The 10,228-nt window shown below is 39.4% G+C and overlaps 1 protein-coding gene across 1 annotated transcript in view; it reads left to right on the top strand.

The window, feature by feature from the left end:
- Positions 1–4,998, top strand: part of LOC109919072 (U7 snRNA-associated Sm-like protein LSm10) — a 29,034-nt gene extending 24,036 nt beyond the window's left edge. Inside the window, exon 4 of the transcript XR_007264962.1 lies at positions 3,185–4,998. The gene's annotated coding sequence lies outside the window, so the exon portion shown is untranslated. The remainder of the gene's footprint in view (positions 1–3,184) is intronic.
- Positions 4,999–10,228: the final 5,230 nt, after the last annotated feature.

Genomic DNA, 10,228 nt, shown 5'->3' on the forward strand with positions numbered 1-10,228 from the left:
TGAACAGACACCAAGCCTCCTCCCGTGCTCCACGCATTTTCATGTGCAGCCTGCCAAGGCCAACTTAGAGTGCATCCCAGAGACAAATGAAAATATTAGTTCAACCCAATGTCTTTACTGGCACCAATCCCCAGCCTCTTTTCCAAGTGATCAGAGTTTGGAGCCTTCTCTCTCTCATATGTATATCTCTACTTAACCAAAAAAGGGGAAGAAGTTTGATTCGTTCACTCTTGCTGAGGTAATGGTTACAGGTAACATGCAACAAATACACGCACCTTATCAAAAAGAGCAATATTTCTGCTTCCTGAAGGTATGTCTCTGATGTGAAAGAGTGGCTCCAAAGTAAATTGGGAGTCTTGGGAATGGAAAGCTCAAGAAATAAGTCTGACTATCTGCCTATGGCTTTTTAGTATAGCCATCTCGTTATTATTTACCTATATGTACTATAGCCAAGTTTTCAAATGACAGAAAAATAGGCGGAGAGGAAGTGGTGAGGATGACATGGAGTCTGCAGGGGAATATAAACAAGTTAAGCGAATGGGGAAAAATGTCAGACGGAATATAACGTGGAAAAATGTGAGGTTATGCACTTTGGCAGAACGAATAGATGAGCTGCATGAAATTTAAATGGAGAAAGACTGCAGAAAGCTATGGAAGGGGAATTTGGGAGTCCTCATCCATGAATCACAAAAAGCTAGCATTCAAGTTCAGCAGGTAATAGGGAAGGCAAATAAAATGTTGGCCTTTATTTCAAAGGGAATGGAATATAAAAGTAGGGAGGTCTTGCTAAAACTATATAAGGCAATAGTCAGATCACAGCTGGAATACTGTTAACAGTTTTGGGCTCCTTATCCTAGGAAAGATAGCTGCACTGGAGGCAGATCAGAAAGGTTCACTAGACTGATCCAGGTGTTACGCGGAGTAATGTTGTTAAATGATTGGGTCTTTATTCATTAGAAATTAGGAGAATAAGAGGCAACCTTATTGAAACGTAAAGTATTCTTAAAGGACTTGGTAGGGTAAATGCAAAGATGATGTTTCCCCTTAGAATCAGAGGGCATACTCTCAGAATAAGGAGTTCCACATTTAAGATAGAGACAAGATGGAATTTATTCTCTCAGAAGATAGCGGGTCTTCAGATTATCAGATCAATCATGGTCTCATTGAATGATGCAGCAGACCTTGATGGGCTGAATGACCTACTTCTGCTCCGACATCCCAAGGTTTTATACTACAACCTCAGTGTCATCAAGGTTTACATACCATTTAAAAGTAAAATACTGCGGATGCTGGAAATCTGAAATAAAAACAAAATGCTGGAAAAACTCAGCAAATGGTGGGTGAGGGGGAAAAAATTTGAAAAAGGACCTGAGGAATACATTTTCATGTAGAGGGTGGTGTGTGTCTGGAATAAGCTGTCAGAGGAAGTGGTGGAGGTTTGTTGGACCAAAAGGTCTATTTCCATGCTCTATGACTCTAAGTCTTGCAGCATCTGAGGAGTGAGAAACCGAGTTAACATTTTGAGTCCAACACAACTTCCTCTGAAGAGAAACAGAGTTAATGTTTCAAATCCAATATCTTTTTCTGAAGAGGAGTCACACTGGTCTAACCATTTACTCTGTTGCCAGATCTATTGAGCTTCCCCAGTACTTTGTTTTTATATCCAACATACATTTGCCTTCCTGCTCCACTTGCAGAATAACTTCCTGTGATTTGTATACTAAAACAAACCCAAACCACTCATTTGATTGCCAATATTTACTCAACTTTAACCTTGCAAAAACGTTTGCTTTTTTTGATTCCTCCCTAAGTGAATAATTTCACAAATCCTTACATTATATTAACCTTCTTGCTCAATTACCTAACTGGTCTATACATCCTTGGCAGCCTTTTTGTGATCCCCTCACAGTTTACTCTCCAACCTGTTTAGGCCAGTAAACTTAGGTGCAGTTCTCTCAACTAAATTGTGTTACAGACGGAAAGCAAAAAAGGCTGAAGCACTGATCTTTGTGGCACTCCACCAGTTTCAACCTGCCACTCTGAAAATGACGAATTATATATCATAGAAAAAAAATGTTAAACCATCCCTTTTCTATTGAGGCCAAGTCCTATATAATTTGCAATTTCCCTCCCATAAGTATTTATTAAACATGTTGAACTCGTTTTCCAGTTCTGGAAATACACCAAAGCTTCATCCTGCACAAGTTTCCAAATATTTAATGCTCTTATTATGTTGTAGGATAATGTAGTGGACCTTTTAATTATTAAAAAATTCATTCACGGTATGTGAGCATCACTGGCTAGGCCAGCGTCTATTGCCATCCCTAATTGCTCAGAGGGCAGTTGAGAGTCAACCACATCGTAGGGGGGCTGGAATCAAATGTAGGCCAGACCAGGTGAGAAAGGCAGATTTCCTTCCCTAAAGGACATTAGTGAATGAGATGGGTTTTTCTGACAATGAATTGATGGTTATCATTAGACTCTTAATTCCAGATTTTTTAATACACCAAATTCAAACTCCACCATTAGTCCTTACCAGGGTCTCTGGATTAATGGTCTAGCGTTAATACTACTAGATCATTGCCTTCCCCATAATATAATTTTCTTATCCAACGCAGATTCTCATCACATTTTTGTTTAACAAGTGTACATTACTAATGACTTTTATAGCGTAATTACTTGTGCATGAACATACCTGTTATTCTTTAATATTATATATTTCCTAGTCTAGCAGAAAGATAGTAAAGTCTGTTAATCTGTGCCAAAAATCAAACAACTCAGTATTCAAAATTATTTATCATGTGACTCAATGGAAGACTATAACAATTTATAGTAATAACCATGAAGGAAGATTAGGATGTGCCTGTGATAACACTGATCTGCTAACTGATTTAATTTCCTAATTACGCTGAAAGCATTTCAGGTCAGCTGCAGAAAACCTTTGCTACAGGGAATACAATTTGTCCCCCTCAGCAAGAAATCAGAATGACCAAAAGGTAGGAACACAACAGCATCTATGCTTTATCATGAGAAGGTTTAGTTTAAAGTATTCTATCACTTTGGCATCAAGTATGATGAAATTGATTACAAAGTTATTTCCTATGAAAATCATGATGTAAATCCATTTTGCTCTGCTGTTTGATTCCAGACCTAGAAATAATCTTGACTTCTATTTCCTTCTTAGAAATGGAGTTTTCATCACTAATGCCACAGGCATTGGGCGCATCACTTTGATCACTTGTCATCATGACATCATCTACCTCAATGATAAACACCTCCGTCTTCTGAATGTTAACCTACAGAGCACTGAACTGTTTCCAACTCACGCCTACACTGTATTGTGCTACTGTTAACCACTGTCCAGCAGCAGGGAGAAGGATAACCTTGATCAATATCAGCGATGAAAACATAACTGAGGTAGGGAGTATGTACTTTGGGAACACATACCCAGGCTGCTACTAACCAACTTTCAACCTCATTTGATGTCAGAGTTGGTCACAACTTTATTTGTAAGGAAGAGCTCAGAAATATGTACTTCAGGAGCTCTGAAACCTCACAGTCCCACACTAGCAAGGAGGGATGTTTTGTGTGCAGCAAATAAATTGTTTGGACTTGTCCTAGGATTAAGGTAAAGGTCACCAATAGGAGCAGTTGCAGGTGGAATAAAAAGGAAATAAGAAACTTAGTCATGGTAACTTCTTAGTTCTGTTTGGGTAAAAAAAAAATACCTGGTTTGAAAGTAATAGTGTTAAAACTTTGACCTACCTGTGAAGTGGGCTAATTTGATACATTTTATCTAAGCCACCTTTTAATGATCCTTGTGAGCTCCCAATATTGTATGACTGTTGCATCTGATTGGGAGTTTGCTATTTGAACAAAGTGGGTGATGGTGAGCCTTTGCAGGATTTCAATGCCTGCTATAGTTTAAAGGAGCCAGAATCAAAACTATATTGGCTCTGAAGCATTTTAGGACGCTGTCAGGTCACGACAGGAATAAATGCAAGTTGCAGAAGAGGTTCATCAGGATGTTGCTTGGGCTGGACCATTTCAACTTGAAAAGAAACTAGATAAACTGGGATTGTTTTCCTTACAGCAGAGAAGGCTGAGGGGACACCTGTTGAGGCGGACAAAATTATGAGGGGTACATACAGCGTCAATAGAAAGAAACATTTCTCCTTTCTAGAGGGATCAATAACCAGGAGGTACAGATTTATTGACGGCAGGAAGTTCAATTAGGATTTAAGGAGAATCTTTTTTTCTCCCAGAGGGTGATGTGTATCTGGAATTCACTGCTTGAAAGGGGGCAGGTGATCATTTGAAGTTCCATAGCATACAAAGTTACCTGCTAATTACAAAAACAAGGGACCAGAGTAGGGAGGTGCTAGATGACCAACATGGACCCAATGGATCGAAGGGTTTCTTTTTGTGCAATAAAACTCCACGACTAATGGGAGAAATCCTACCAACAATGTTAGTGATGATACATATAAACATACCAAAACTGATGTTTGAGCCTTTGTGGAAGAGGTAGTGTCCCTACCTCTGAGCTTGGAGGCTTGGATTCAAGTCTCACTTGCTTCAGAGATGTGTAGTATCAGCTCTGAACAGGTAGATTCAAAAATAATTGCAAAACTGACGTACAGGAAAAGACCAGCTGCTCCATCAAGCGTTCCCAACACCATGATAGCTGAAGCATCACGGCATCTCAGGTTACCACCTTCAAATTTAAAAAAAAGACCCAACTCCTTGAGTCGAAGAAATCAAAGTTCTCTAGGCTGGATTATTTTTACAGTTTGTCTCTAGATACTTTCCAAGGTGACTGTATTACCCACCATGTGAGGGGACCAAAATTATGAGCCAAGTTCCAGATTCAGTCTGACTATTGCTGTCCTTTGTGTTACATTGAATGGATTGAGTAATAATGTTAACTCCGGTTTATCTATGTTGGCCACGAACCCTCTGTAATCTATGTACAATAAAACATAGATCTTCACCTCTCTCAACCTCTTTCAGTATTCCTCCCTGCAGATAACAGCTATGCAGAAGGGTTAAGCTCATTCCCCTTAAATTAACCCAATGCAACAGGGAAGCAAAGAATTTGCCCACAGGGTTTGAGTCAAGAGAGATGCAGGCAGCAGTGTCAGGAAGTAGCCAGTACTGTGAATGTGTGAATGGTATAAAAAGTTCCACAACCTTATCGGCACAAGCAAGGCTAGAAACGTTAAGCAAAACCTTACAAGATTACATTTATAATAGCCATCAGCTATTTATTTGTTGAAGTCAGGAAATTGCTTTTGATCAGTGGAACAGAACATTGCCATTTGTGACATTTAGCTGGAAGCAATTCTAGCCTTACAATTATATTTACAGTCCCCTAAAATATTCACATTGGCTCTAAGTGTACAGTGCGTGCTCCTATCAGCAAGACAACTGCATTTACTTAACAGCTTTAACGTAATAAAACATCTAGAAGGTCCTTCACTGGAACAGAACAGGATGCATACACTTAATGATAAGGTCCGGGAAACCGAACAAAGAAACCTTGGAGTGCAGGTTCATAGTTCCTTGAAAGTGGAGTCATACGTCAACAGGATAGTGAGTGAAGGTGGTGTTTGGTATGCTTGCCTTTATTGGTCAGTGCATTCAGTATAGGAGTTGGGAGGTCGTGTTGCGAACGTATAGGACATTAGTTAGGCCACTTATGGCATACTGCATTAAATTCTGGTCTCCCAGCTGTAGGAAAGACGTTGTGAAACTGGAAAGGGCTCAGAAAAGATTTACAAGGATGTTGCCAGGGTTGGAGGATTTGAGCTATAGGGAGAGGCTGATTATGCTGGGGCTATTTTCCCTGGGGTGTCAGAGGGGTGACCGTATAGAAGTTTGTAAAATTATGAGGGACATGGAGAGGGTGAACAGCCAAGGTCGGGGAATCCAAAATAGAGGGCGTTGGTTTAAGTTGAGAGGGCAAAGATTTGAAAGGGGCAATTTTTTCACGCAGAAATGGATGCGTGTATGGAACTACCTGCCAGAGAAAATGGAGGAGGCTAGTGCAATTACAACATTTAAAAGGCATCTAGATGGATACATGAATAGAAAAGGTTTAAGAGGGACATGGGCCAAATGCTAGCAAATGGGACTAGATTCATTTAAGATGTCTGGTCAGCATGGATGAGTTACAACAAAGAGCTTGTTTCCATGTTATACATCTCTATGACTCTATTAGGAAATAAATTTTGACGCTGAATCATATTTGAAAATGTTATACCTGATGACTAAAAGCTTGGTCACCAAATAGAAGATTTTCTTTTTGTCTCAAAAGGAGTAAAGAGTAGTGGGGAGTAGAAATTTATTATTCATTATTGATCCACCAATTCCATAAGGGATCTTCCTACACTCTTATTAATTTTCTCTGGGTGTGAAACTTTCTTGATCTATGTTCTCATAATGGATTACTTAAAGGAAAATATGATACTTATGGAAGGATACTTTCTTGTACTGGGTGAGCAACTCTCCCTCAAAACAAATACGTTAACATGTCAGCTATCGGGTTAATTTAATGTCCTTGTGCAGGAACTTGGATATGAGACCAAGTGTGTAAAATATGTACACAGTTTAAACTGTGACCCTGAGGAATCTTGTAAATTTCCACTATACAAAATAGTTTAGTTATGATTGTAATCGCAGAATGATGCCTGTTGGAAACTGTTCCACCTGATGTTTGATCAACCGCATTCAGCAAGTGTTGCCATGGTGAATAATCACAAAGCTCTATTTGACCCATATTCTTATGTTTCCTACATTACTGAAGTTGCTCTGCAGCTAAAACTAATGAATGCAGACAAAAGCCACGAAAGAAACCTGTATCACTAGTCAGGTTGCTTGAATTGACATGTCTTGATATTAATGTAAATGTAAATTTACCAGTAAATTTCAGGCTTCCAATCTTGCTCTCTTACGTTTGAGTGTTTGGCTATTTATTTGGTTAAAGGTGACAAGGCTTGAAAATACAGCTTGTAATGAGGGGGTAGTAGCAGACGTCAGGAGGACAGAGACACAAAGTCACGTGCCTGTCTATGCCACCAGAGTAAAATCAAGTATTACATTTTGTAAAGAAAAATAAAGCCAGGCCAAATGAGATGAAATGGTATGAATTCTAAAGAGTGCAGGAACAGAGACACTTGGGGGAATAGTTTTACTACATACAGGCATCAAGGAGAAAAGCAAGGCCGTAATGCTGATACTTTATGAATCACTTCTTAGACATTGCTGCAGCATTGTGTTCAATTCAGGGTACTACGATTCAAGAAGAATGGATATCAAGGCTTTGAAAAGTGCACTTACCAAAATGGTTCCAGAGATAAGGGACTTCAGATATATGGAAAAGCTAAAGAAACTGAAATTATTCTCATAGAGCAGAGAAGGCTAAGGGAAGGCTAAGACTTGACAGAAATATTGAAACAAAAACTGAAATTGCTGGGGAAGCTCTGGAAGTCTAACAGCATTTACAGAGAGAAAGCGGAGTTACAGTTTTGATTCAAGTCGTCCTTCTCTAGAACTGAACATTTGCAGGTGTTTTTATAGTGTTAACAGGGAAAAACTGTTCCCACTGACATGAGAATTAGTAACCAGAGACAATCCAGAAGGGATTTATGCAGCAAATGGTTATCACCTGGAATCCACTGCCTAAAAAGGTGGTGGAAGCAGATTTAATAGTGACTTTTGAACAGAATTGGATACATACTGGAAAAGGAGACATTTGCAAGACTAAGAGCAGGAGAGTCGAACTAATTGGATAGCTCTTTCAAAACAGTCAACAAAGGTGCAACGGGCTGAATGGCCTCTTTTCCCTACAGTAAATCCTGTATTGCACTTATGCATTGTTAACTGAACACTAGATGGTCAGTAGTATCACTAAATTCGACCATAATGGTGAATAGGCTTTGGAAATAAAAGTACTAACCCCACTATTTTGAGTGCTTGTTAAGATATAATAATCAGAAGCTTCCAGCATGCGATGGGAATGTGATTGCACAGGATGGCAGAGAACGATTTTAGCATCATCAATTGTTGAAATCACCTTGATTCTAAACTTGTCTTTGGCAGGTAGCTAATGCCTTCACTACATATTGTCATCCTATTCAACAGTATTTCACAATTAGTACTCAGCCTAATCAAAGATAGTAAACAATGACAATAGTTTAAATAGCCTGAAAGTTGTTTTAGGAAGTAGCTTTAAGATTGAAACATTTGTTGATTTTCAGGTTGGGCGCGTAAAGGTGGGCGAAATTCTGGCTCCACGAATCAAGCCTTTAAATACAGCTGCCTACAGTTCCTATGTTCGGATGTATTGGAATTTGGGCCAGGCGATCCAGGAAAGCTGAGAAGGCTACCTGGATTTTGAGGCAGGCTGGGTGGCCCTGAAGCTCCAGCACTGCATCCAATAATTAAAAAGAGTAAAATATAAAACATTCCTACAGCCCTCATCATTCATTCTACACACTCCAGATGCCCCATCCATGACACCCCATACAACCTAATGCTCTTCGTCCATCCCCATGGCTCCTCATATCCCCCTTGTGAACTTAACTTCAGCTCATGTCAACCTATAGTTCCACCTTTTCCTCCTCACTCCCCATGCCAACTAGTACCCAAGCATACTAGGCAAAGACTAAACTTCTGTTACTTACACTATTTTGTAGACTACACTCTGTTGTGAAAAGCACTCTCATTCATAAGAATATTTTGACAGTTCTTGACAAGTTTGAAACTTTGTTGAAGGCTTTACAGTTGCATCCTTTAGACACATTCTTCTCTGCTGTTAACAATTCCCAAAGAATATCTGATGCACTGTTTCAGTCTTTCAGCTACATTATTGCTTTATTCTCCTCTTTCCTTTACTCAAAACTAATGTCATGTTTTGGCTTTGCTTTTAGAATTGCTCGCTATATTGTTAACGTATGTTAGAGAACAGGGTTTAAATGGGTTCTGATGAAAGCCTAAAAATTGAGCAATGTTTTGGCAAAAGCTAACTTGACATAAACCACAGCGTTTACACCAACATTATTGTTCACAAAACAACACTAGTTATTATCTTAGATTAGATTTTGCTGTCGACTTTATAAATAATAGGTCACATGTACCAATTGTCCTTACTGTCTTCAAAGCCCACAATAATCGATAAACTACAACGATAAATCGTGGTTCCAAATAAAAGGGACAATAATCAATTTTACAACTGATTAACTAATGCCACTTGGACATTGGCCTCTCTTGAATGATATTGTTAGTTACTGTAATAGTTTAAAATCATTTGGGTTTGGCACTCATAACTTATGAGGAAATGAGGCAAGCCAAGTAGATCAAGTATCACTGGGAAATTTAGGAGACAGTGATAATGGAATCAAAGTTTAGGATGACAAGCAATTCAGAGTAAGAATAATTAACTGGGGAGAGCCAACTTCAACAGGGCAAGAATGAACTGGGACAAAGATTGACAGGATAAATGGTACCTTTGAAGAGATGGTTCAGGTATATCTTGAATGTATAATACTCCTAATAAGATGGGTGAACTCATGGCATAAATATAAGTGAATGCATTCGGTTTAACAGCCATTACCGAGATATGGACTAGTATCTTGTGAACTCAGTCTTTGCTAGAACAATGGTACTATTTTTGGGTCACTAACTTATGCGCTTTGCTGTGGCTCCTTCATTTGAAAATGTAAAAAGAATTCTGTCACAGGTTACCTGACAAATTAGGGAAGGTGAATTGGGGGATAAAGTGCCTAAAGCAACAACTATGGATCTCTGTTTAAGGGGACCCCTGCAGGACTCAATGGTAGCAGTGATTACAGCACTGGGGGCACCAGTGGGAAGATGCACAGGCCTGTGGAATGATTGGAAAGTATGGAAAGACATATCTCCCTGACCACCCTCTTAGCTCTCAAGACTTATTCCTGAAGGTGATGATTGATGCAGTGAGGAGAAGAAGAAAAGTCCTATTTCATGACTGTGACAAGGGGAAGCCAGCAGCCAGCCTCAACCAGGTACAGCTACAAATTGCAGAGTCTGTCAGGATTGAACGTGTTGTCCAATCAGCACTAGAAAAAATGGTTCAATAACCTCAAGGTCCAGCAAGGTGACTGTCCTGAAACTCTTAGATAACAGTCACGACTCTCTCACCTCCCTTATGCTTCTGCACATCACTGCTTTGATTGATACTCACTGC

This window comes from Rhincodon typus, chromosome 27 (assembly GCF_021869965.1).
Source record: "Rhincodon typus isolate 14 chromosome 27, sRhiTyp1.1, whole genome shotgun sequence".
Classification (NCBI taxonomy): domain Eukaryota; kingdom Metazoa; phylum Chordata; class Chondrichthyes; order Orectolobiformes; family Rhincodontidae; genus Rhincodon; species Rhincodon typus.